Below are 23,788 nucleotides of genomic sequence, written 5' to 3'. Positions count from 1 at the left end.
TGAGAAAATCTTCTTGACCAAAACGGAGAAGGCAGAAGTGAGAAAAATTTAAGTCTCAGTGGCTGAGAGATTTCAAACAGAGTCACAAGGTTATCCTGGAGGTTAATCTTATGCATTATATAGATATCCCTTTTTAGCTTATGGTGTATTAGAGTAGCTAGAGGGAAGTACCTGAAACTATAGAGCTGGGTGTCCAGTAGCCTTGTTTCTTGAAGATGATTGTATAATGATACAGTTTTTACAATGTGACTCTGTGATTGTGAAAAACTTGTGTCTGTTCTTTTTATCTAGGGTATGGACGGATGAGTAAAATATATGGATAAAAATAAATAATAAGGGGGACAAAGGTTAAAATAAATTGGGTAGATGGAAATACTAGTGGTCAGTGAGAGGGAAAGGTAAGGGATATGGTATTATGAGTTTTTTCTTTTTTCCTTTTTATTTCTTTTCCTGGAGTGATGCAAATGCTCTAAAAAAATGATTATGTGATGAATACACAACTATGTGATAACATTGTGAGCCACTGATTGTACACCATGTATGAAATGTTTGTATATTAAGAATGTTTAGGGAGTGCAAGGGTAGTTCAGTGGTAGAATTCCCACCTACCATGCAGGAGACCCAGGTTCGATTCCCGGTCCATATGCACTTCCCAAAAAACAAACAAACAGACAAAAACTATTCAACAAATGGTGCTGTATTAATGGGATACTCACATGGAAAAATAATGAAATGTGACCCCACCATACAAGTATACAAAAAAAAAAAGAATGTATATTAAGGTTTATCAATAAAAATATTTTTAAAAAAATAAAAACAAACAAAAAAGAGTTAACTATATTTAAATTTTCAATGGTATTTTTTCTCAATGATCTCCAAAAGCTTACAGACATGATCTGGTGTCAAGTCTATTATTGCAGTCTCCTAAAGGGCCTTGGAGATCTAAGCAAAGCAGCATAAGCACAGTACTAAGCACTGAGCCAGGGGCTGTGATACCTGAGAATCTCCTCCCTCCCTCTCCACCCGCCACGTCCTCACCCATCAGCTGTATCACCTGCCTCTCAGACGGTCACCTGCAAAGTGAGAATACAAAAGTCAAAGGCCTTTCAAAAATGCTTTCCACGTTCCATGATTCTATGATTTCACATATAGGATAATTTATCATGGGGAAAAGCCCCTTATAGTGAATCCATTTAATGCTGACACTGAAAATTCAGAATAAATAGTGGAAGCCTAAGGGTAAGATTTGAATGGGACTTCATTTTGAATAACAAAATCAATATTGTTAGATGAGATTCACTTTACCGTATTTTAAGTTTGGGGTTATAATCGCAATTATAATTAAATCTTGGAACAAAGAGTGAAACAAGTAGGGAATTCTTCACATAATTTTTATACAAGATTTCATGATAGTGTAAAACCACATTGTGATGTCTCTACAATCATAAAAGTAGTAAAATATTTTAAGATTTCATCATTTTTTCAAAGACCCTCCTAATTTGATTTTCAGTCATTTCTGATGAATTATTACCTGGTCTATTTTCCTTGATTTCTCATTTCCTTATTGTGCATTACTTAATTCTTCCATTTCCATTTGGCAACAGCTTTGCATGCAATTCAAACAATCATCAACATTGCTTTTATCAACTATAAAATCTTGCATCTTTTGCAAGATTTACAACCTCACTTTGCAGTATATTTATTTTAGTTTGTTAAAGTAATGGGCAGGTCTAGTATTAAGTAGGGAAGGATTTAAGTGGGAGCTAATTTTATAAATAAATGAAAAACATTAATGAATATTTTTATGTTATGATGGCTTCTGCTCCTATGTGCATTCTGTAATGGCAGAGATTCCAATAATAAGGCAGCCTTGTATTTATGAGATCTGGAATCCATTTCTCTCCCTGTCTATACAAGCCTAAGTTATATAAAAATAATAGATGTTTCCCTGATTCCTGATCTCTACAAAAATTCCTATGGGAAAATACATTTTAGAAACACAGAATTTACATTAATGGAATTCTCATTAGAATAATTAACAAATGAAAGACTTGACAAAATAATGCTGTATCAATTCCAGAACAACTGTTTGCTATGACAGCTCATAACAATACTGTCCTAACTGCCTTCATAGAATATTTCATATTCTACTTTTAAAATATTTCTTGGCAGTAGAATCCATGATACCTTATGTGAAAGTACATTGATCAGGTAATAAGGCAGCAGGTCACCCCACCAAAATACCCAACTTAGAGTCATTTGCTTTTTTAAAAAAAGGTGGTCTCACTGTGGCCTGTCTCCATATTATGGAAAAAAGAAATGCATTAACTCATGAAGCTGGAAGATAACTTTCTTAGTATCCAGTGAAAATAAATCCATTTATGGAAGGAGTTTGACCAGTCATTCTGATGATTTTGCTTCCCCTATCCTACTCCTTTTCTATATTTTGTCTGACGATGTGTCATTTGGCTCCAAGATGGCAGCCCAATATCCAAATGGCTTAATGGTGCTAAAAGTATGAGTTTCTTAGCCAGGATTCCCCCTCTACCATCCACCCTATCCCACCTACTTCCTTCAAAGTGTAAAATATAGACTTGTCTCAGGGTTTGGAGGTGAATCTAGGGAATAGGAGTAAGGGGCTGTGGGAAATAAAACAGGAAGGGAAAGCTGAGACAAGGGTGTGTAGTCCAGTGGGTCAAGGCTTTGGGTTGAATAAAACTGAAGACCTCCAGGGCCTTCTGAGAAACTCTGTAGAACTTACCTCAGACTTACCTGGGGAATAGAAGCAGAAGCATTTTTTTAACCATAACCAGCTCCCATTCCTATTGATCAAGGGTTGCCTTGAGGCCTAACCCTCCTGCACTTCCAAGTTGCATATGCCAGTGGGTTTCCACAGGCATCTCTCTCACTCCTGGTGTCAGAATGGTCCCAGAGCAGAAACAAGAGGTCCATGGGGCAGCTGAAGTGAGGCACTGTCTATTTCATCAACATGAAGCTAATTATAATAGCAGTAGCTAAAGTAGAAGGCAGGCCAATGATGGGAGGCAGCACATATGAGGTGTGGGACACAAAGACATAAAGTCACTTAAGTGAATTCCAGCTGGGGCACCCAGAAGTCATGCCAATCTTAAATGCTGCTGGGAATGCTAAGAAAAACAGGTGAATCTGCAGGAGTTGTTCATGGGACACGTGAGATAATCCACCTCTTTGTGCCATTTTCCACACTCTTTCTCAAATGCCATTTTCATCATGTTTGTTACCTGTGTTTGCAGAGGTGATGGGTAAGCTTTTGAAGCTTCTTATTTAAAAAGCACACTCAATTGGCCTTCATTGGGTCCATGTCTCCAGTTCAATCTCTCACCCTGTCCTTAGGATGCTAGTGATAGGTATACTCAGAGGAGACACTCTATAAAGAGTAGCCCTTATTATTTTTTTTTACTCCATAACTGCTAGTCAGCCCTTCACTTGTTTTACCTGTTCTGTTACTGCTTTGTTTTGTTTGTTTAAACCCCACCTTACTCTAAAAACTACCTGAGGGGGCAATGCCTATATTTTACAGTTAAACCTCACCACTGCCTCTGCTCACGTATGTCCCTACACAGAGAAAAACTTCTCTAGGGCTAGTCCTTAGTAAATCAGAAGTTCAAGACCAAGTGTGCTAGATGAATATGTTCACCTATGACACAAATATTTATTAGGTACCTCTTATGTGCCAAGCAATGGTCAGAAAAAAACAACACTAATCCTTCCCTCCACAGGACAGTGTGGGGAAGGAAAACAGACCAGAAAAGGAGACAGTGATAACACAGAGGGCTGGTGATGGGATAAGTGCAGGTGCTAGAAAAATAGCTGACCCAGACTTGGAGTAAAAGGAGAAAATGGAGGGTTTACTGAGCTGCTTCCTGAAGAAATTAGCCAGAGGGTCCAAGAACACAGGGGAGCATGTGCCAAAGCCTTGGGGCATTTGAGGGCCACTGAGAAGGCAGACCATGAAGAACTTTGTACAGTAAGCCAAGCAGTTGGTATTTTATCTTGAAGGATATGGTGAGTGCAGAAGATATCCAGACTGACCACTTCTCACCAGTGTGGTCTAAACCCACAGCGTCTCTGATCTGGATCACTGCATAGCCTCTTAATTGTTCTCCCTGCTCCCACTCTGGCCCCACTACAGTCTCTTTTCAATATGTCTTGCAGAGAGATACTGTTAACTGTGACTCATATCATGTCACTCTTCTGCTCAAAACTCACCCATAGGAGTGCATTTCCTGATTTAACTTGTGTGGTCAGTTTAGTTAACACCATAAGTACGTGGAGCCTTGAATAGGGCATGAGATTTTGTTGGTTTGTCCAGGTTAATATGATGCCCCAATAAATCCCAGAGTGATTTGGACAGTGAATAAAGAAAAATTTGCAAGGTCCCCTTGGGGGAATGGGGAGAAAGGAGGCGTTATTCAACTTCCTCATTTGGAGAATTTCTGATATTCTATCAAGCAGTGAAGACAACCAAATCAATAGGCTGAGCCCTTGATCTTGGGGTTCACCCCTATGAAACTTATTACTGCAAAGGATAGGCTAAGCCTACTTAAAATAAGGCCTAAGAGTCACTCCCAGAGACCCTCTTTTGCTTCTCAGATGTGGCCTCTCTCTCTAAGCCAACAAGGCAAGTGAACTCACTGCCCTCCCCCTCTACATGGGACAGAAATCCCAGGATGAGATGGGAACCGACATCAAGGGATTGAGAAAACTTTCTTCAAAGGGGGAAGAGAGAAATGAGACAAAATAAAATCTCAGTGGCTGAGAGATTTCAGACAGAGTCAAGAGGTTATCCTGGAAGTTATTCTTACACATTATATCGATATCCCCTTTTTAGTTTATGGTGTATTGGAGTGGCTGGAGGGAAGTACCCGAAACTGTAGAGCTGTGTTCCAGGAGCTCTATCATTATACAACGATATATATATAATGATAAATATATATATATCATTGTATAATGATACAGCTTTTACAGTGTGACTGTGTGATTGTGAAAACCTTGTGTCTGATATTCCTTTTATCTAGGGTATAGACAGATGAGTAAAACATATGGATAAAAATAAACAAATAATAGGGGACAAAGATTAAAATAAATTGGGTAGATAGAAATACTAGTGGTCAATGAGAAGGAAGGGTAAGGGGTATGATATGTATGAGTTTTTTCTTTTCTCTTTTTTCTTTCTTTTTCTGGAGTGATGCAAATGTTCAAAAAAATGATCTGGTGATGAATACACAACTATGTGATGATATTGTGAGCCACTGATTGTACACCATGTATGGAATGTTTGCATGTTAAGGGTGTTTATATGTTTTTTAAAAACACACAAAAAATTTTTTTAGTCAACAAATAATGCTTCCTCCTTACACAATTAAATTAAAATAAATGAATAAGCGTGTATCACTCAAATGAAAAAAGTCAAGGATTTGTTTTTATTGACAATATTAGGAAAACTTTAAAATACCCTCTATAATTCAATCTTTAATAATAGACTAATCTAAAATGAAAAAATAAAAACTCTCCCGTAACTCCCAACTCGACCGAGAGTAAAAATCAAAGTCCTTCAATGACCCAACAGCCCTTCCTGCGGCGACGCCGACACCACGCACAGCCTCTCCCACTCGGTACAGCCAATCCTCCTTCCCTGCATCCCTCCAACACAGCAGTCCCACTCCTTCCGCTGTTTCCTCTGCCTAGAATGCTCTTCTGCATATCCACATGCCCTGCCACCCTTGCTCCATTCAAATTTCTGCTCAAATATCCCTTTATCAGTGAGGCCCTCCCTAGCCAGCTTGCATAGAAAATGGCAAACTCCACTTCCCCTTGCCACTGGCTCACCCAGCTCCTGCATCCCGCCTATCATTTATCACTCTCTGACATATATTTTTGGTTCTTACTTTCTATGCATATATTTTTTTCAACTTATTTATCTTGTTTATTGTCTGTCTCTCCCCACTAAAATATGAGCTCCATGGGGGCAGAAACTTTATTTTGTTGTCTACTGCATCCTCATCACCAAGCCAAAGTAGCATCTCAATAAGTATTTCTTGGGCAGATGAATAAATAGCTTGAACAATTTTAAACAGAAGGGTAACAGGATCAGATTAATGTGCAGATGGCAGCACTGAGGAGAACAGACTAAAGGATAAAATTAGGGGGCCAGTTAGGAGGCCACTGAGTTCATCAGCAGCAAAGAGTGAGAGCTTGAGCTAATGATGTGGGAGAGGGGAGAGAGAAAGGACAATGGTGTGACATATCAGGGAGCTGAATTCTACTAGTCTTGAAACTAGTTGAATGTAGAGATGAGTAGGGAGAATCAAGAAGGACCCCTGGCTTGTAGAAGGGAAGTAGAGGGGTGTCCTTCATGAGTTCTGGAGGAGAGGGAAGAGGAAGGGCTACCAGGGAGTTGAAGAAATTCCCACCCAATGGTCTCTATTTACCCTAGGAAATAAAAAATAATATCAACAACAAAAATGCTGAAAATGAAGGGAGAGTAATGAGATAAGGTAAAACTCCTGAAAGCCATAAGAGAACACTCACAAGAACCATATGAAAGGACAGGCTTCAGAGAGAAAAGTCACGTGGGAGCAGCCAGCAGCCCGGAAAGCACTACCCAGGTGAGAGTTCAGACCTGCACTGGACAGCCAACCTTGGGCAAACAACTCAAGCCCCAGTTTGCACTTGAGTAAAAGGGACAAGCATGTTTTCTCTCACCCAGCTGTGACATAGCCATGATGCTTCATTTCAGACATGAAATAAGATTGCTAACAAGACTGAAAGTGGCACAGACCAAAGCCTGCTGGATCTAGGATTTCTGGGGCCTGGAGTTTGTGCAATTTGAAGAGCAGTCCTTAAAGACTGAAATATAACTCTATGAATATTAGGTTCAAAAGTGAATATATATTTAGAATGAGAAAAAAATCACCACAAACTACATATTTTTAAGCTGCCAAATGCCACATACATCACAAAGTATAGAAAAATAATAATATTTTTATTAATTAACTGCCTGGCAGACCTCTATAATATTTTTCCTATATTATTTGGCTGCACAGACTTGTTCACGTCTTCATATGACAATGATTTTGTAATATCATTTTTATAGAGAGAATAAAAAGAAAATTTGGTCTTCGCTCTGGCTTGGTTGAACAAATTTGTTTTTTATTATTGATAGCTGGAACACATTAAGTGTTACACACAGACATATCTCTGTTTATAATATAGCTACAGGTTTTGTATATCAAACCTATAAAAACAAGAACTGTGATAAATTGTATTTCACACATTCCTATCAGAAAAGGAAAAAAGATCATGATGATGAATATACAACTGTGTGATGATATTGTGAGCTATTGATTATATATCAAGAATAGAATGATCATATGGTAAGAATGTTTGTGTTTATATGTCATGCTTAATCAATAATAAAAAAAGAGGTATAGTGGGCTTATTGCGCTTCATTACTGAGTAGGTTCCTGAGAGGAAAAAATTTCCATATTGACTAGTCATTGATGAAATGAGCTTATGGCATTTCAAACCTCATGTCTCCATCACTCACCTATTTGTGATGTCAAGTCATGCAGAGCATGTTGATATTGTGATATGACTTCTGGACTCTGTATCTGTTCCTTCACGTTGGGTGAGACTGCACAGTGGGTAGTAGACCATTCTGGGAAGCCAATTCCCCCCGGAGATGGCTAGCAATGGCCTAATTGGACATGTATGTGACTGCAGACCACCTAAACATATTTCAGAAAACCCAAACTAAGTATTTGTCCCAACTCAATTCACCCTTAACTTGATTCCTAAAATTCTAATGGCCATTTCAAACATATGTGCCTATCAGGAAGAAGGCTAAAGAGAAGAAGTTGAAGTCGACAAAGACAGTGGTGTCAACTAAATGCACTGAGATATTATACTTTTGCAAATTTTACAGAACATATGGCCAGGTGAACCATATTACTTGGGTCTTACCCAGCATCTTGGAAGGGACTCATGCGTACAGGGACTTGAAAGCTTAAGCTTCATTAGTTGCCCAGTGAGTCTGTTTGGGACCATAACAGACACTCAACAAATCAGCCTCCTTCCCTTTGCCTCCCCAAATCTCTTCTAGGACAGTACCTCCAAGGACACCTAGCTCCAGAATCTAGTACATTTCTGTCCTGGTGGCAGGTACTCAACAAACTCATTACAACCACCACGCTAAACTACACTTTGGGTTTGCTTTTCTTTGAAGCAAGTCCAATTTTTTAAAGAGAAAAATAGACTTCATGTTTCCAATTTCTGACAGAATTTCTTAAAAGGTAGTCCTTAATAACCATTTCTCTAAGAATAAAAGGACTGGGGGCTGGCTTTTGAAACCCAGATACCTTATATCAGAGCAATGCCCTAATAATAAATTCCACTTACACTTCATTTGCATCAATATTGTTCAGATGGACACAAAGAAATTTATTGTGAATCCTGACCATAATCTATACTCTTCACTGAAGTGTGTTGGGTTTGGACTCTTTTTTTTTTTTTCTGCCACCAAAAAACAAGGAAAACAAAAAGCCCATCCACAATCATTTATTATACTTTCTTTTTATTTTTAAGCAACTAATTTTTTTTTCTAAAAGATAAAATATGTTCCCATTAACCTCATAGCCAGGGGGCAAAAGTAAGGCAGTCTTTTCCAGAGGCTTGAATACTCTTTGTTCTAAGTAAGATTCTAATAAATGCACACAATTTATAAGTGATACTTTGAGGACTATCTCACAGAATTTAAAGCAATCCAGGATTTAATAGCAATCAACAGAATCAAGGCAAAGTGAAACTACTACGGCTGAACACACTGGAAAAGTGGAGTTTGAATTGATGCTGCATATTATTCATTTTGACAAGTGCAAACTCACATTGAAGATAGCAGGAGTAGAGACGGGGACTGCAAGGAAGGGTGGGTAATACAAATGTATTATTAACAGAGAAACAAATCTGACTTTAAACCTGGTGTGTCTCCTGGTTAGCAAGAATAATAATAAGGCCTTGAATTCTCATTGTACTTTGCATCAAAAGTAATGAAAGAAGTCCCAAATTTTCATGGAAGATATGGTGGTCAGTCTACAGCAGTGACATCTTCCAAAGGAAATCTATCACCAAATTAAATATGCACACATTGGGCAGGGGGGCGAGGACAGGTAATGTCAAATGCACTCAGGCTCTGGAAAGTAGAGCTCAGTGCTCTCCCCACAAAGGTCAACCAGGCAGCTAATCAGAGATCGGCCCAATTCATAGTTCAGTGGGGCATGGAGGACACGCCCAATGCAGCAGACTCCCAGCAAGCCTCTCAGCCTCTGTTACGGACTTGAGGGGGAAACCATCACACAGCAGTTCAGAAAACTGCCTGCGTTATGGTGGGTCAGACTGACCTTCACAAATATTTCAAAAGGATCTAGAGTTGAGAGACACAATTAGATTCCTATTGCGCGTGGTGAACTCCCAGCCCTAAGAACACATAGGATCCACCTGCCCTGTGCATCTACAGGCGCCGTGTGTGTGTTTCTCTCATGTGGTCTCATATTTTATGAGGCAAGTCCTCTCATTATCCCCATTTTATCCATGAGAGAATAGAAACACAAGGAGGTTGGCAAATTTGCCAATGGTCACATCTAGGCGATGCCAACACAATGACAGAAAAGGGAGAACTTAATTAAGTAGTCATAAAATCTGTTCCTTGAGCAAACATTTGCATTTTATCTATTTCCTCACTAGATCACCTGGGTTGTTCCGAGACTTACAACTACAGGGTCAAACTTTCTAGGTTTCGACCTTCACAGAGCTCATTCTCTCTCTCTCATCACTCTCTTCCAGTGGCTTTTTAGTAAGAAAATGCATAAATAAAATTCCTAACCTAATTGCCCAGAACAAAAACAAACAAAAAATAAAGAACGTGGTCGGTGAGCACTCACCAGAGAAACTGCTCCTGACCAGGAAAACTTTGCATATCGGTTTTATAGTGAAACATCCATAGCCTAATAAAGAGTTAAAGTGGCTGTTCCATATTACCCTGTGGTTGTCACAGTAGCCATTATTCTAATACTACTGCTCCTTCTGAATTAGTGTCAACTATGTAAACCCAAATTTGTATTAGCATAAATATTGTGGAATGTTTAATGCTGTGCTGTATTCTTGATTTATAGGAGGACAAAGCAAAACAGATAAATCATTTTCCTTAAGTGCCATGGCAATACATCTTTAAATAACCAGCCCCTCAATTCCAAAGGCAATAGTTTCTCCTTTACCTACATCAATTCCAAAGGCACTAGTTTCTCCTTTACCCACATTTGTAATTCTCATTAGTATCCAATTAAAGTTATTCCCACCAGGAAAGAAAAAGACTAAATGAATACCTAGCATTTCAAAGAAAATTTTCAAAGTAACGTGAATATAGGAGGTTTTTTTGTTTGTTTGCTTGCTTTACCTAATCATGGTGAAGTAGTGCCATTAAGGCGAAGAGCATCAGAACGTTAGAAATGCAGAATCAGATGATCATTTGAACATTCAGTAACTATCATTAAATTCAGCAAAAGTGGAGATCTTAAATGGACTCATTCCTCATAGAAATGTTGAAGGCAATAAGGACAGGGAGAATATTTAAATGAAAGCACGTCTTTCTTATCCGCCCCAGAAATCTGAGTTTAGATCCACCAGGAGAGTACATTGTTCTTCAAGAATTAAAATGGAGAAGCAATTATCAATAATGTAGTCAGCTTGTATATGTCAGACAGATAAAGTCAAGCCACTTTTAAAAAATCAATGAGGTACAGAATATGAATCTGTATTCTAATGGACAGGCACAAATAAAGAAGCAAGGAAAGCATAACCACCGTACTAGACTCAAGATTTTCAAGTTGGGTCCCAAATTTTCTCTTAAGAGGCTCCTTAGCACCCCAAATAAGAGTGAAGAAGTCAACCGCCAGGAACATACTAGCTTCTTTCAGGCTTGTAAGAGCCTTTTGTTAAACATCCAGAAATTTCCCCAGTTCAAATCTGTTGGTAGCTTAAAATCAGCTTATGGTGGGAATGTTTACACTGCAGAACTTAGCAAATGTTAGAAAATCGGGTTCCCTACCTCCACCCCACCCCCCAGCCATTTTATCACCACACCACAGATCATGTCTAAACACATCCATAACCCCATTCTAAAGACATAAACTTCTATGCTCACACTTTTAATATTGAGCCAAACAAGTATGCATTACTTGTCAACTAGCAAGCTTCAGCAAATACACATCTGGTGCAAGTCACGATACCTTTCTGAGTCTCTACTTCCTCATCTGTAAAATGGGATTAATAATACCTTTCCTGCCTACCTCAAAAGACTGCTGTGAGGATGCCCCTAAAACCATCATCTGAACTGTGAGGCACTGGAAACAAGTCAGAGAATCCACAAAATAAGCAGTTTATTAATGTTTACCTTATTTCCTTATTAGCTATGCCTTCCTCATAATTTCCCTTCTATCGCAGCAGATAGCTGTCTCTGTATGTGCTTGGACTGAATCTCAACTCTCTTATTGCCCTGTTAGCATTTCTGGACAGGGATTACCTCACAGGTTTCTTTTGGCACTGCCTAAGGCACATTGCAATGACCCCAAAAGTGAATTATTTGAGGGCTTCCTACTACACGAAACAACCAACCAAGAGCTCTTCAGAATTAGAGAGAAATTAAAATTCCACAGGGAAGATTTTTTTCTTATCATTTCAGCCTAAGCACCTATGTTGAGCCCTCTGATTACTTTCCTCTGATTTAATTTTTGAACCATCTACAGCCCTTGCTACAAAAGTCTCCTCTCAGTTCATTCCCAGTCCACGAGGAATTATAGGTCTTGTCCTAATAAACAGCAGAGTATAAGATGCCACAGATCATAAAGTCACCAGGTCATCTGATAACAATGTCCACGGATCCCGATTCACTTTCACTTACTACTGTACCCCTTTTGGGCTTTTCTTATTTTTGATTTCGATTTTTACAACGTCCAAAAAAGGCCCTCTATTTTCTGACTGTAGGATAACATGGAACAGTGGAGAAGATATAAATTTGGGATTCAACAGATCAAGGTTCAAATCCCAACTGCACAAGTTAATAGTTGTATGATTTTAAGGAAAATTATTTCACCTCTCTGAGCTTCAGTTTCCCAATCCATGACTAGGAACAATAAATTAAGTGAAATAATGTGAGTAAAAGTACATAGTACAGTTTCAAGCACAAAGTTCCCCCGTACTCACCTCTCCCACCTCCAGAGAAGCTTGCAACCCATTCTGTAATCACTGGGAATTTTGTAAGAGAGGTTTAAACACATTTGCCTTCCAGCCTTTTGGTTGTAAGAGCCAAGCTTTTAACCGGCTGAATTAATTGAGGTAAATCATTGTCTGTGGCTGTTTGGAAATAGTCTAGGAATACTGCCTCTGACTGCTCAAGGTTATCACTTTTTTTTTCATTCATTAGGTCAACAAATACTGATTATGTGCCCATAGGAGCAGATACAGGTTTTGCAGCACCTGAGGTCTGTACTATTTGGGAGACTCTCATGAAAACTAATATAAAATTGCAAATACAAAATTAGGTATAAAAGTGAATGTTCTTTAGTATACAAATAGAAGGGGCCTGAATATAATAAGAGGCCTTGAAGTTTAAGTTTATTTGCTTTTCAGTAAATGCACATCTGAAGCCCACTGCATCCCAGGAATGGTGTGAGGCTCTTGGGATAACGTGATAAATGCAGTCAAGTTCCACCTACATGGATCCTTTAGTCTAATAATTCTCAGATAATGGTGAGCCTTCTCCTTCATCCTTAGAGGACTACATGGCCCTTCTCACAGTTGAACGTCCTTCAACATCAACTCCCTTTCCTGTTTCTTCCTTCCTGTAGACTAGATTAGAAAGAACCCAGACAATTCCACAAACATGGCTATGCATGCTTTCAAACCCCCTCCAATCTGAAAAAGAAGCCTGTCTACCCTGTGGGTATCAACGGAGAAATTCATGGAATTTTCTTCTCAGAATATGAGACTTCATTTACAGATGAAGACATGGGTCCAAAAAACAGGTATCGTCCCTAAAGTAGAAAGATAGTTGTTGGCCAGTCAAGTTTAAAGCCCCATGCCCTGCCTTGGTGTTAAGCAGTATTTCTGTTTTGCCACATCGACTCCCCCAAACCTACTGTCCAATTGGGAAATAAGAAAAGGCAAATAAACTTTATCCCTCCCCGGAGAGGAATAGCCAGGCAGTTCTCACGTACATCATGGGTAGTTACTTGTCTTTATTACCTTCTTGGTGCTAAAACCATTCAGCCTTTAAAAATTCTACAGCTGTATTTTTTTAATTATGATTGTTGTTTGGGTCAGTTGTTTATCTAAAAACATACACTGAGGTCTAATAAGGACTTGCATGCTTATAAGTGTTAAAAATGAATAAAAATTAGAACATAGCTCCTCCCTTTTTATTTTAACCTTTATTTTCCTCCTCCTAGAGTGTGCACGTACACTGCAGAATTCAATCTTAACAAATTGTCATCTTTTTCTGGTCAGAGTATGAGAGTTTGGCTGTGTCGAACAACTGAATCTTTTCTCTTAAAGTGACAAGGATTAGCTACAAGATGCTCTTTGAAATATTCATCAATGTCTAATGCATGTTAGATTTGCTTGCCATTCAGGACAAGATAATCTTGCCTTTTCTTGAATTTTGCTTTGGATTAAATGGCACTGATATTCAAGAAATAAAAACAACAATCTCTGAAAAACCATATATATAAGACAGATATTGATTCTATGTTACAGTAATAGCTGAAAACCACAACACTGCTGTGAAATGATCAAATCTGCGTTAGAAAGCCTTAAAGAATGAAGACTGGGGAATTTATTGTGCGATCAACATATTGCAACTTTGCAATAACAGAGAAAGGAGGTAGCAATTGTGGCCGAAAATATCAATGTAAATGTTATTATGCAGTCCCAGTTCTCTGTCATATTGGCTGCTGACATGTCTCAGTGTTGGTTGATTGTCAGTGGCAAAGCACGTCAGTTGTCTATTGGCTCACCAGCGTCACGTGATCCCACTGCCTGCACCCACGTAAATCACCGGGTGAACTGTTGTGTGAAATCATTCCTACACCCTTTGGTGAATTTGCAGTGTGATAGCTCACACTAGAAATAAATTGGAGGTTTTCGGACCACATTTACTCTTCCGACAATCCACATTAGCTGTTTCTGAATCTCAGGAATCACATTCTTATTGTCTCTAATTCACATACAAGGCTTTGCTCCTCACGGCGTTATCACCTTAACCTTTGCTTACCCTCTTCTTGGCATTTGTGCGATGTCTCTGGATGAAACTTCACGATGAACATGGCAGCAGCTCAAACTGCCTTTCCAGGTGTTGTTACTTCTCCAAATCTGATAAAGGGCTTAGCAATATATTTCAGTCTTTGAGTTGGGGTAATTTATGTGGTGAGGATGTAACAAAATCAGAAATGAAAAAAGACACTGAAGCTTCTTCTTACCTAAAAGAAAAATACTACAAGCTGCACCCCCAAATCTAAATGAGAACAATGTTTGGCTCTACAGATTTCTTATTTTTCTCTAATACAATAACATTTTCATATGCTGATAATGAGGGCGAAAAATAGCATCCCCTTTCTGGAGAACAATTGGGCACTATCCTAAATGAATAATTTGAGATGTGTGCAAAATTTAGTTCCAAGGATGTTGAACCAGAACTGTTTATAATGGCAAAATAGTGATTTATAATTTTGTGTATTTATTACTGCTGCTATTAAAAATGTTGAACCATAATTATTGATATCTTTTGGGATTTTGTTTATAATTTTAGAGTACGTTTCTAAACATGAAACCAAAGCCTAAAAGTATTAATGGTTTTTAGTACATACAAATTTAAAATATATTCGGTGTGGCAAACAAACACTGAAGCAAAACAGGATAAACAAAATCAAAAGACAAATGCTTGTACCACATAAAATGGAAAAGGTATAAACAAAGAGCTCTCACAGACTGGTTTAAGATGAGGAGGGAAAAAAGACGCTAATAGAAAACAGACAAGGAGCATAAACAGATAATTCATAGAAATACCAGTGACCAATAAACAAATGAAAAGATACCAACTACACAAATAATCAATGAACAGCAAACAAATACCCTAATTTGGTATTTTTCAGTAACCAGAATGGAAAAAAATGTTGAAGATCAATAATAGTCACTCATGGTTATGAGAACATCAACTGGTACAACACTTTTGGAGAGCATTTTGGAACACCTGAAATAATATATCTATAATAACAAACTATAATAATTGCTTGTGCTTATTAAGTGCTTAGTATGTGTTCAAAATAAGTGCTGTACAGCTACAACATATTAACCATTTAACCCTCACAACTGCCCCGTGACAGGGCTATGAACGCACTCCAGGGGGCAGCATTCACAGGCACTTCAATGAATGGGGTCTCCTGGTGCTGTGCAAAGCAGGTGGCTGACCATGAGGCAGTACTTTAATTGTCCCCATTTTACACAAGTGAAAACTAAGCCCAAAGAGGTTAGGGTAACTTTCTTACAGTCACCAGTTCAAGAAGAATTAGAATTGGAATTGAATTAGGATTACAGATAGAATTAGGTTTAGGGTTAAGATTAGGATTTGAATTAAAATTAGAATGGGGAGGGGAAAAAGGAGGAGGAACAAGGAAAAGAAAGACAAGAGGTAGAAGAGCAGGAGGAGCCTTATTTACAGCATTTGCTAATTTCTGTGGTGTACATACTCCCACCAAGGCCAATTTCAAGCTACCCACAAAGTTGAGGTCACTAAAGTTGGAGGTGGAAAAGAGATGCACACAACTGCTGCCATGTGCAAACTGTAAGCGGCAGGACCAAAATAAAATTGAGACTGTTTGGTTTCAAAGCACACGCCCATGGCTCAGCAATATTCCTAGAACTACACAAAATATACAAAATGTAAGTGGCCAAAACTATAGATACATATTACTTATATAATTAAACATAAAAATTAGATAAACATTGGTATACAAACATATTTGAGGCTGTGGTTTAAAAAAACATACCATACAGTATGTATGGTACGATACCTTTTTTTAAAAATGATTAGTTTCACATGAGAAAAATGCCCAGACAGATAACACTCTGAATTGTTAGCACTGGTTGATTAAGTAATGCTTTTGTCTTCCTCTTTTTTGCTTATTTGTATTTAACAGTTTTTCTACTGTGAACGTAAAGCTTTTGTAATGAGAAAAATAAAGAATATAAATTATTTTTAATAAATAAAAGGAAGAAGATGAAAAAGTCAATCAATGACACCTCTAAATGTTGCCACATTAACAAGCTCAGGGCTACCTTTCTGCATTAAAACGATTGGAAGAGTGAGCTGATGGGGCGCTTGCAGTCCGGAAAGGATAAATATGGGTTCTGTAAATTAGGGATACCAAGATGATTGGCAAAATGTGTTTTATCCCTTTCATCTGGGGGCTTGCCTTTATGTAGTAACAGCAGCTCCATGATTGCTTCAATCCAAGGAAAGTAAGAAGAGATGCCCAATAAACTCTATCATAAAATTATCTAACCCACTGAAAATCACTGTCAGGGTCAAATGAATTCACACATTTTGCATGATTCCACTTATCATGCCAAAGGTCAACCTACGGTTTACTTTCCTGCTGATATGATGTGTCCAAACCACAGTAATTCTTTAAAAAGTACAATGTACAACTGCCCACCAGAAAAACAACCACCCAGCAAGGGGGAGAAAATTCAATAGCATTAGGATTGCTCAGCAAACCAACAAAAGCCAGGAAATTCAAAGTTAAGTTTTACACTCCCTCCTTAACACCACACTATTGTGAAAGAGAAATAAAAGGCACAATGGTGAGTGTTAGGGGTGCAATGTCAGAGTAACAGCACTTCCAGGCTTTTATTGACTTGTGTCATAACCTTAACTTTCTATAAACAAGGGATTTGGCTTAACACCTGGGTCCTTTAAAAGAGAGGTATCTTCTGGAAGCCTAAACTAGGGAAACCCAGAGATGTTTCCCAGTCTCTTAGGTATACACAGTAAATCATTATAGAGGAGCGGAAACAGATAAAATTGTTGTTAAGATTACAGCCTTTCTGGCCTCTTGGGAAAATAAATAATTACAACAAAGAAATGCTATTTACTTATGAGAGTAGAAGAGACTCCTGAGTAATCTGGTCTACCAACTCATTATTAGACACATTCTCCTGCAAAGCTTTGCATTTGGGGAATAAAAGTGTTGCTCAATGGTACTTAAAAACGCTAATGATTTAATGTTTCTTTTTTTTTACCATTTGCCAAATATAGCAAGGCTCTTTTTGAATGATCCATGCTTGAATAAATTGAAATTTCAGGCCATTTAGAGATGATGGAAACATTTTCAGAAATTAAAAAATAAGTATAATTTAATTGCCAGGCATGAAACCTGGGCCTTTACTTTTTTAAAACTGGTAGGAAAAAGTCTATAAGGGAAGCTAAATAACTGAGTCCAAAGAATGTTCACTTTGATGACTTGGCAGACTCTGGGTACAGGAAGTCCTTTCCAGTGCAGGAGGCTGTAGCCCTCCAGAAGGGGACTGGAAAGGCCCCAAGGCATCTCCCTCTCCTGGAGGACAGCCCCCTCTGCCTAAAAGTTTTGATGAAGACTTTGGGGTTCTTTGGAGACCCTTGAGGTTTTCAACCCCTGCATCCAGAGTCAAACCAAGGCAGGATTTTGGAATCAACGTTCTTTTCCCTGATCACATTCTGGCAACGGAAAACAAAGTTCAATTGGGTGAACTTTTTTCCTGTCTTTGGAATTTGCACTTGAATAAACTCACTGGCTGGTACTACTTTTCAGTGAGTAAGTAATAAGCTACTGTAAGGAAAGTTCTTGCCAGAACCCTTGGCTCCCAAAACATAATGTAATGTCAAAATAAGCATTCACTAAGATACCTTTAATAAGTTACAGGAGTTTTCTTCTATTTGGAGGCTACTCTTTTAAATCAGGTAATGGGTGTGGAACTGTATCAAATGATTTGGGGATATCTTTTAAAAGGATCATATGCTTTTCCCTCCTGTAAGTTAACATGGAGAATAGATTTCATAATGTTAACCCATCATAAGATATGGAATAAACATCACTTCACTCACATTTAATTGGCCAAAGCGCAGTCACATGACCACATGTTACGGAAAGTAAGCAGGGAAATGCAGACATTTCGTATGCCCAAAAAGAAGGAAAAACAAATTTGGTTACTACAATCAGTCTCTGCCACACTAACAAAGCCATCTCTGGACCTAAAAGAATACCATGCGCCCAAGGGAAGGATTCCTGAAGGAAAGGACAAATGTCCCTTCTTCTTCCACAGTACATCTCAACTCAAAGTAACCAAGAAGCAGGGATAAGCTGGAGTTAGTGGGTCCTTGTAAAACTTTCTTACTACCTAAGAATAAAATAATTATTTAGCACACGCCCCACCCCAGATCCTGTAATTATATCAAGAACACAGAAAGCCTCTCCTTTTCACTCCTCTATGAACTGAGTCGGTATCTGCCACTACTCATATATACTACTATTGTTAGCTTTGAAACTGTAAAATGATACACATCTTCATGTGTTTTTATGAGGCCTATAAATCAAATGCATAACTAGTACAGAAACCAAATTATGTGTCTTATTTTGAAAATCAGAAATACAGAAAGCAAAGGCAAAACAAACATTCTACTGAAAAAGTGAATAATCTACTTTTTAGGCATTTTTAAATTGCTATTAGGGGATCAGCAGATACTGCACCCAAAGGTGAGTTCCATCTAAACGTGACGATGACCTGTGAGACCTCAGCCCTCTGCCCTGCCCAGGAACCATGTGTAAGTGCAGACTACAAAGGACACTCGGCACAGGGAGAGCTCTATCACCGGAGAGGGTAACCTGCCTTGTCTTGGGTGTATCACCCTGAATCTGACTGATCAACTGGATCATACAGAGACTTGACATATCTAAGTGACACAGTCAAAGATCAGACTGAAAACACTGATTTTTACAGTCCCTAAATCCACTGATGCCCACATCCGGCCAATTTACCAAGATTGAGTCATTTGACTATCACATGTACCAGGGTTGCAAAACTGTAATCTTACTCACAGTTTCTAACAGGATGACAGGGAAAAAGACCATTCCAAAGTTGGAAAATATAAATGACGGTGAGTCTCAATTCAAGCATTTTTGAGTTCCTCTCCTCCTCCTCATCTACTCCACACACTCCCTCTCAAATCCCACCCCCCAACCCCCCCACCCCGTCTTTCAAGCTCCAAGGAAATGACTGTAATGCCTTTGGCTCCCCCATGACACTCCTAGGGTTTTTTCCCTTTTACATTTTAGAGTTGAAACACAGAGACCTTCAATAGTGTGCCCAAAGGCCCCCGGGCCCACAGTGAGAGAACCAGGTCTCAAGCCCAAGCTCTGATGGATGCTCAAGGACACACTTATCCCAGAACACCAAGGTAACCTCCCTACCAGGCCCTTGATGCAGAGAAAGCTCCCACCAAAAAGAGGCTCACAGGCCCACCAGTCTCCCGACTGCATTTCCTTATTGCAAACCTGGAGGCTCATGTATTCTTTGGTTTCCATAGGACAATATTGGAAACTTTGTCTGCTCCATCTTGTAAAGAACCTGAAGGCTCCACACTTCTTACAAGGGAGCTCTTCAAAATCCAGGATCCCACCCTGTCTCGCGGCTTCTGCAGCTACCACCCCGCTCCACCACCATCTCCCAGCAACTTCCTTACTGGTTCTCCCTATTCCCCTCCCCACTTCTACCCTATACAGACAATTCTTTGTCAAGCAGATTATTATAAAACTTAAGCCACATGGAGTCATCACTGTGCTCTAAATCCTCCAGGTTAGCCATCAGGTAAATGCAAATAAAAACCACCATGAGATACCACCACGCACCCACGAGGGCGGCTGTAGGAAGAAGATAATTACAAGTGTTTGCAAAGATGGGGAGAAGTTGGACTCCTCATACGCTGCTGGTGTGAATGCAAAATGATGCAGCCACTTTCCATAATAATCCGGCATTTCCTCAAAAGTTTAAACAGATTTACCACATGACCCCCACAGTTCCTCTCCCGGATATACTAGCTATAGCTATAGAGAGACAGATATGGATATGGACATAGGGAAAGAGATAGAGAGATATGGATATAGATAGATATAAACATACAAGAGGAACAGAAACATTTGTCCACACAAAATCTTGTATAAGAATATTCAGAGAAGTATGAATTCAGAATATTCATAATAGCTAAAACGTAGACAGATCCCAAGTGTCTGTCAACAAATGAATGCACATACAACACATATCCATATATGAGAATAGTATTCAACAATCAACACAGATGAACCTTAAAAACATTATGCTAAGTGAAAGAAGGAAGTCACAGACCACATAATTTATGTTTTCATTTAAATGAAATGTCCAGAATAGACAAAACTATAGAGTCAGAAAGTAGATTAGTGGTTGTCTAGCTCGAGGTGTGGGGACTGGAAGTGACAGCTAAGGCATATGGAGTGGTAAAATGTGTTCTAAACTTGGCTGAGGTGATGGTTGCAACTGTGTGCATTGTATACTTGAAATGGGCTAACTGTATGGTATATAAATTATACTTATTAAATCTCATCATAAAAGTGAAACCTCTGGGGCCAAGCACAAGATCTAGCACATAGTGGGTGCTCAGTAAGTATTTGCTGAATGAATGAAGAAATAGGGCATTTTCAGTTGTAGATCAAATCAATACCCGGGGGTGAGCAAGCAGAGTTCAGACAGGGAACTTAGGTCTTGCTCAGATATCATGTCCTTAGATGGCCTTCGATAAACCTTCAGAGCGCAGCCACTCCCCTTGTCCTAGGCTCCTCCTGTGCCTGCCCTGTCCCCGTTGTCCCCTTTATCTCACACAAACAGCCTGTTCTCCATGGAGACAGAGGCCACAGCTCACCCCCACAACCTCCAGCACAGTTTTTGGTGCTCAATAAAGGCTTTTGATCATGGTGCCGGTATGTGAAGTAAATCCTGTTCAACAAACATTTACTAAACACTTACTTTGTGTCAGGCAATATATGGGGTGCAATGAGGAACATTAAAAGGTTAACAGGCTTCTGAATTGTTTGACTGGTTATTTCAAGCATGTATTACTTTTGTAATATAAAACCAAAACAAAATAAATAAATGGTAGCAGTTTAAATCCTTGTTTCTTTCAAATATCTAAAAGAAAAAAGCGATAGCTAACTCAGAGGTTTTGCCATCGAGTAGCATATGATAATCACAAATATGAATATAAATAATTTGGATACAAACCATGACGTGCTAAGGCGCAGAATGAAGGCATGAAATAGGAATGCCTTGCCTTGGCTCACATACCAACGTGTGATTTCAGACAGGACACAGGGCTACTCAGGCCTCAGTTTCCTCATCTGGAAAATGGGGATCTTTACACCCCTACCTACTTCATTGTTGTGAGGATAAAATGAGATAATCAATCTGTCCTGAAAATTATCAGTGGCAGTATTAGCATTAGGGTAAAAGGCAGAGGTAGAGGGTCCCTACAAAGACCTTGGAAGAAGAGGAACCTTGACCCAGGGCTTCAGGGATTGTGGTTAACATCATAGTTTGTGGGATTGGAAGCCACCTGGATTTCTAAGACTGGATTGATCACTTCCTAGCCTTGGAAATTTCCCCAAGTTACTTAACTTTTCATTAGACTAATTTTCCTCTGCTGTTAAGTGAAGGAATTAAAAGCACCTACTTTGTGGGGTTGTGGTGAGAATTTAATGAGAAACTGGCATATTACGTATGTTCAGCAGAGAGTCTGGCATCGCTGGCCCCACCTAGTTTCTTATTCAGTGGGTCATCTAAGAAATGTAGCACCAGAATCTGCACTTCCATCAGGCTCCCAGGTGATGAAAAGAAAAACAGAAAGTTAAGGCTGCCTTTCCCTTTAAAATATCTCTGATGGCAGGAGAGCCTTTCGGATAAAGTTCAATGCACACAGCTTGGGAAGGGTGAACCTTCCGTGAGGCGCCCAGTCAGGAGCTGATCAGTTGCAGCTGCTCTGATGAAATATCCTATACTCAGCGGCTGCTTGTCTCCGCAGCCCTCCCTCAGCACAAAGGGTTCCCAGCCCAGCTGCCTGCTCCCAGCTTCCTGGAGCAGAGTCACAGCTGGCCCCACTTCCCTCTGCACCGCGGACCCGTGGGTGTGGTGGGGACCCGAGCGGCAGGCCTCGCCTGTGGACTTCCTCCCCCACTTCCTCCACCCGCCCGTTTCAGCTCTCCACCAGGGAACCAGTCTACACTGTCCTGAGGGCAAGTGCTGGAGGTTTGGTTACCATGGCAACTGATCCTCTCTCCACCGAGGGTAGAGGAACCCTGGTGTGTGATTTGATGGGTGGGCCATGTCATTTCCCTAAATGACAACTGTTTCACCACTCGGAACTCATTCTTTTGGATTAAGCATTTTTCCATCTGGGAATCCCATTTTACAATGCAAATGGCCCTCAGGAAGAGAACGAATTCTCTTAGCAAATGGAGCCTGGTACTAGACTCCGAGGAGAGATTGCCTGACCTCGCCCATGAAGGGATGCTGACAGCAGCAAATCCGCCTCCCGTGCAATGCTGGTGCAGTCTCGCAGCGAGGTTCTGGCTGAGCGCGGGGAGCTGCGGCCACAACAAACTGAAGTCGGGACCAGTAACACTCCCTACAGACGGTGTTTTTAAAATCCATGTTCAAAGGCTGAAAGCAAGGGACGCTCACCAAACACCTTACAAGGCTGCCCGAAGAAATGTCCTCTGAGACTGGAACCCCACCGCGCGGCACAATTTACCCAGGTTCCAGGACAAATGCACGTTCGTGGCTTAGTATTTTATTTTCTATTTTATTTTGCTGTCATCTATTTTAAGATCTTGACTCGGGTTACACATAAAAGAAATACAGCCAGGATGTTTGGGAAATTAACAGATGATATTTAGCAAACATTTTGACGGGTCATAAAGAAACATCTGCAGCGAGTCTGGGACTCCGAGTTGTGTGCTGGGGAATGGAGGCCCCAGGCCACAGCAGCGGCAGCGGTAGCTGCCTTAGGTTACAGGGCTGAGCTGAGCTAAGGACTCAGGGCTGACGACAGAGCAGTTCAGCTAGTCCCCAGCAGGGGGCACCCCTTTGCAGTAATCTTTAGTCTTTTATAACTGCTCCCTAGCCACAGACTTGATAGGTAATTTGGCATTTAGATTTCCCTAACCCTCAGCTTCCTCCTTCAAAGTCCTCCCTCAATGAAGCCTTTCTCCCACCTCTTATGAAAACGGACACTTTGACAGGAAATGGTTTCTATGAGGAGGATTAAAAGCAAAATGGGAAGAAGGAAAACAGTCAATGAAATTAAATATTGAACATGAAGTTTGTATAATGGGTTCAGGCGCATTGATTATCAAGCACGCTCCAAAAGTTTAAACGAGACCTTGCAGGATTTTCACAACATACCCAAAGGGCCCAAGAAATTCCTAGATCGTCTCATAAAAGTCTGAGTCAATAGTTCGCATGGGGCGTCAGTGTAAAATCGGCCTACTGTTATTTAATTTCTCAAGGGTCAACTGTTTTACTTGACATTCTGTGCCTGTGTGGAAAGCATCCCATGTCCTCCTGGCAGCACATAAATAAT

At 39.7% G+C, this 23,788-nt stretch overlaps 1 long non-coding RNA gene across 2 annotated transcripts in view; it reads right to left on the bottom strand.

Moving 5' to 3' along the window:
• Positions 1 to 1,051: 1,051 nt before the first annotated feature.
• The window catches only part of LOC143676403 (uncharacterized), a 58,696-nt gene continuing 35,959 nt past the window's right edge, over positions 1,052 to 23,788 (bottom strand). For both annotated transcript variants that reach the window (XR_013172059.1, XR_013172058.1), the window contains exon 4: positions 1,052 to 1,073. This is a non-coding gene — a long non-coding RNA (uncharacterized LOC143676403). The remainder of the gene's footprint in view (positions 1,074 to 23,788) is intronic.

This window comes from Tamandua tetradactyla, chromosome 3, assembly GCF_023851605.1.
Source record: "Tamandua tetradactyla isolate mTamTet1 chromosome 3, mTamTet1.pri, whole genome shotgun sequence".
NCBI classification, from domain to species: Eukaryota; Metazoa; Chordata; class Mammalia; order Pilosa; family Myrmecophagidae; genus Tamandua; species Tamandua tetradactyla.
The sequence above is the reverse complement of the archived record's forward strand: the minus strand, read 5'-3'. Positions and strand labels throughout refer to the sequence as shown.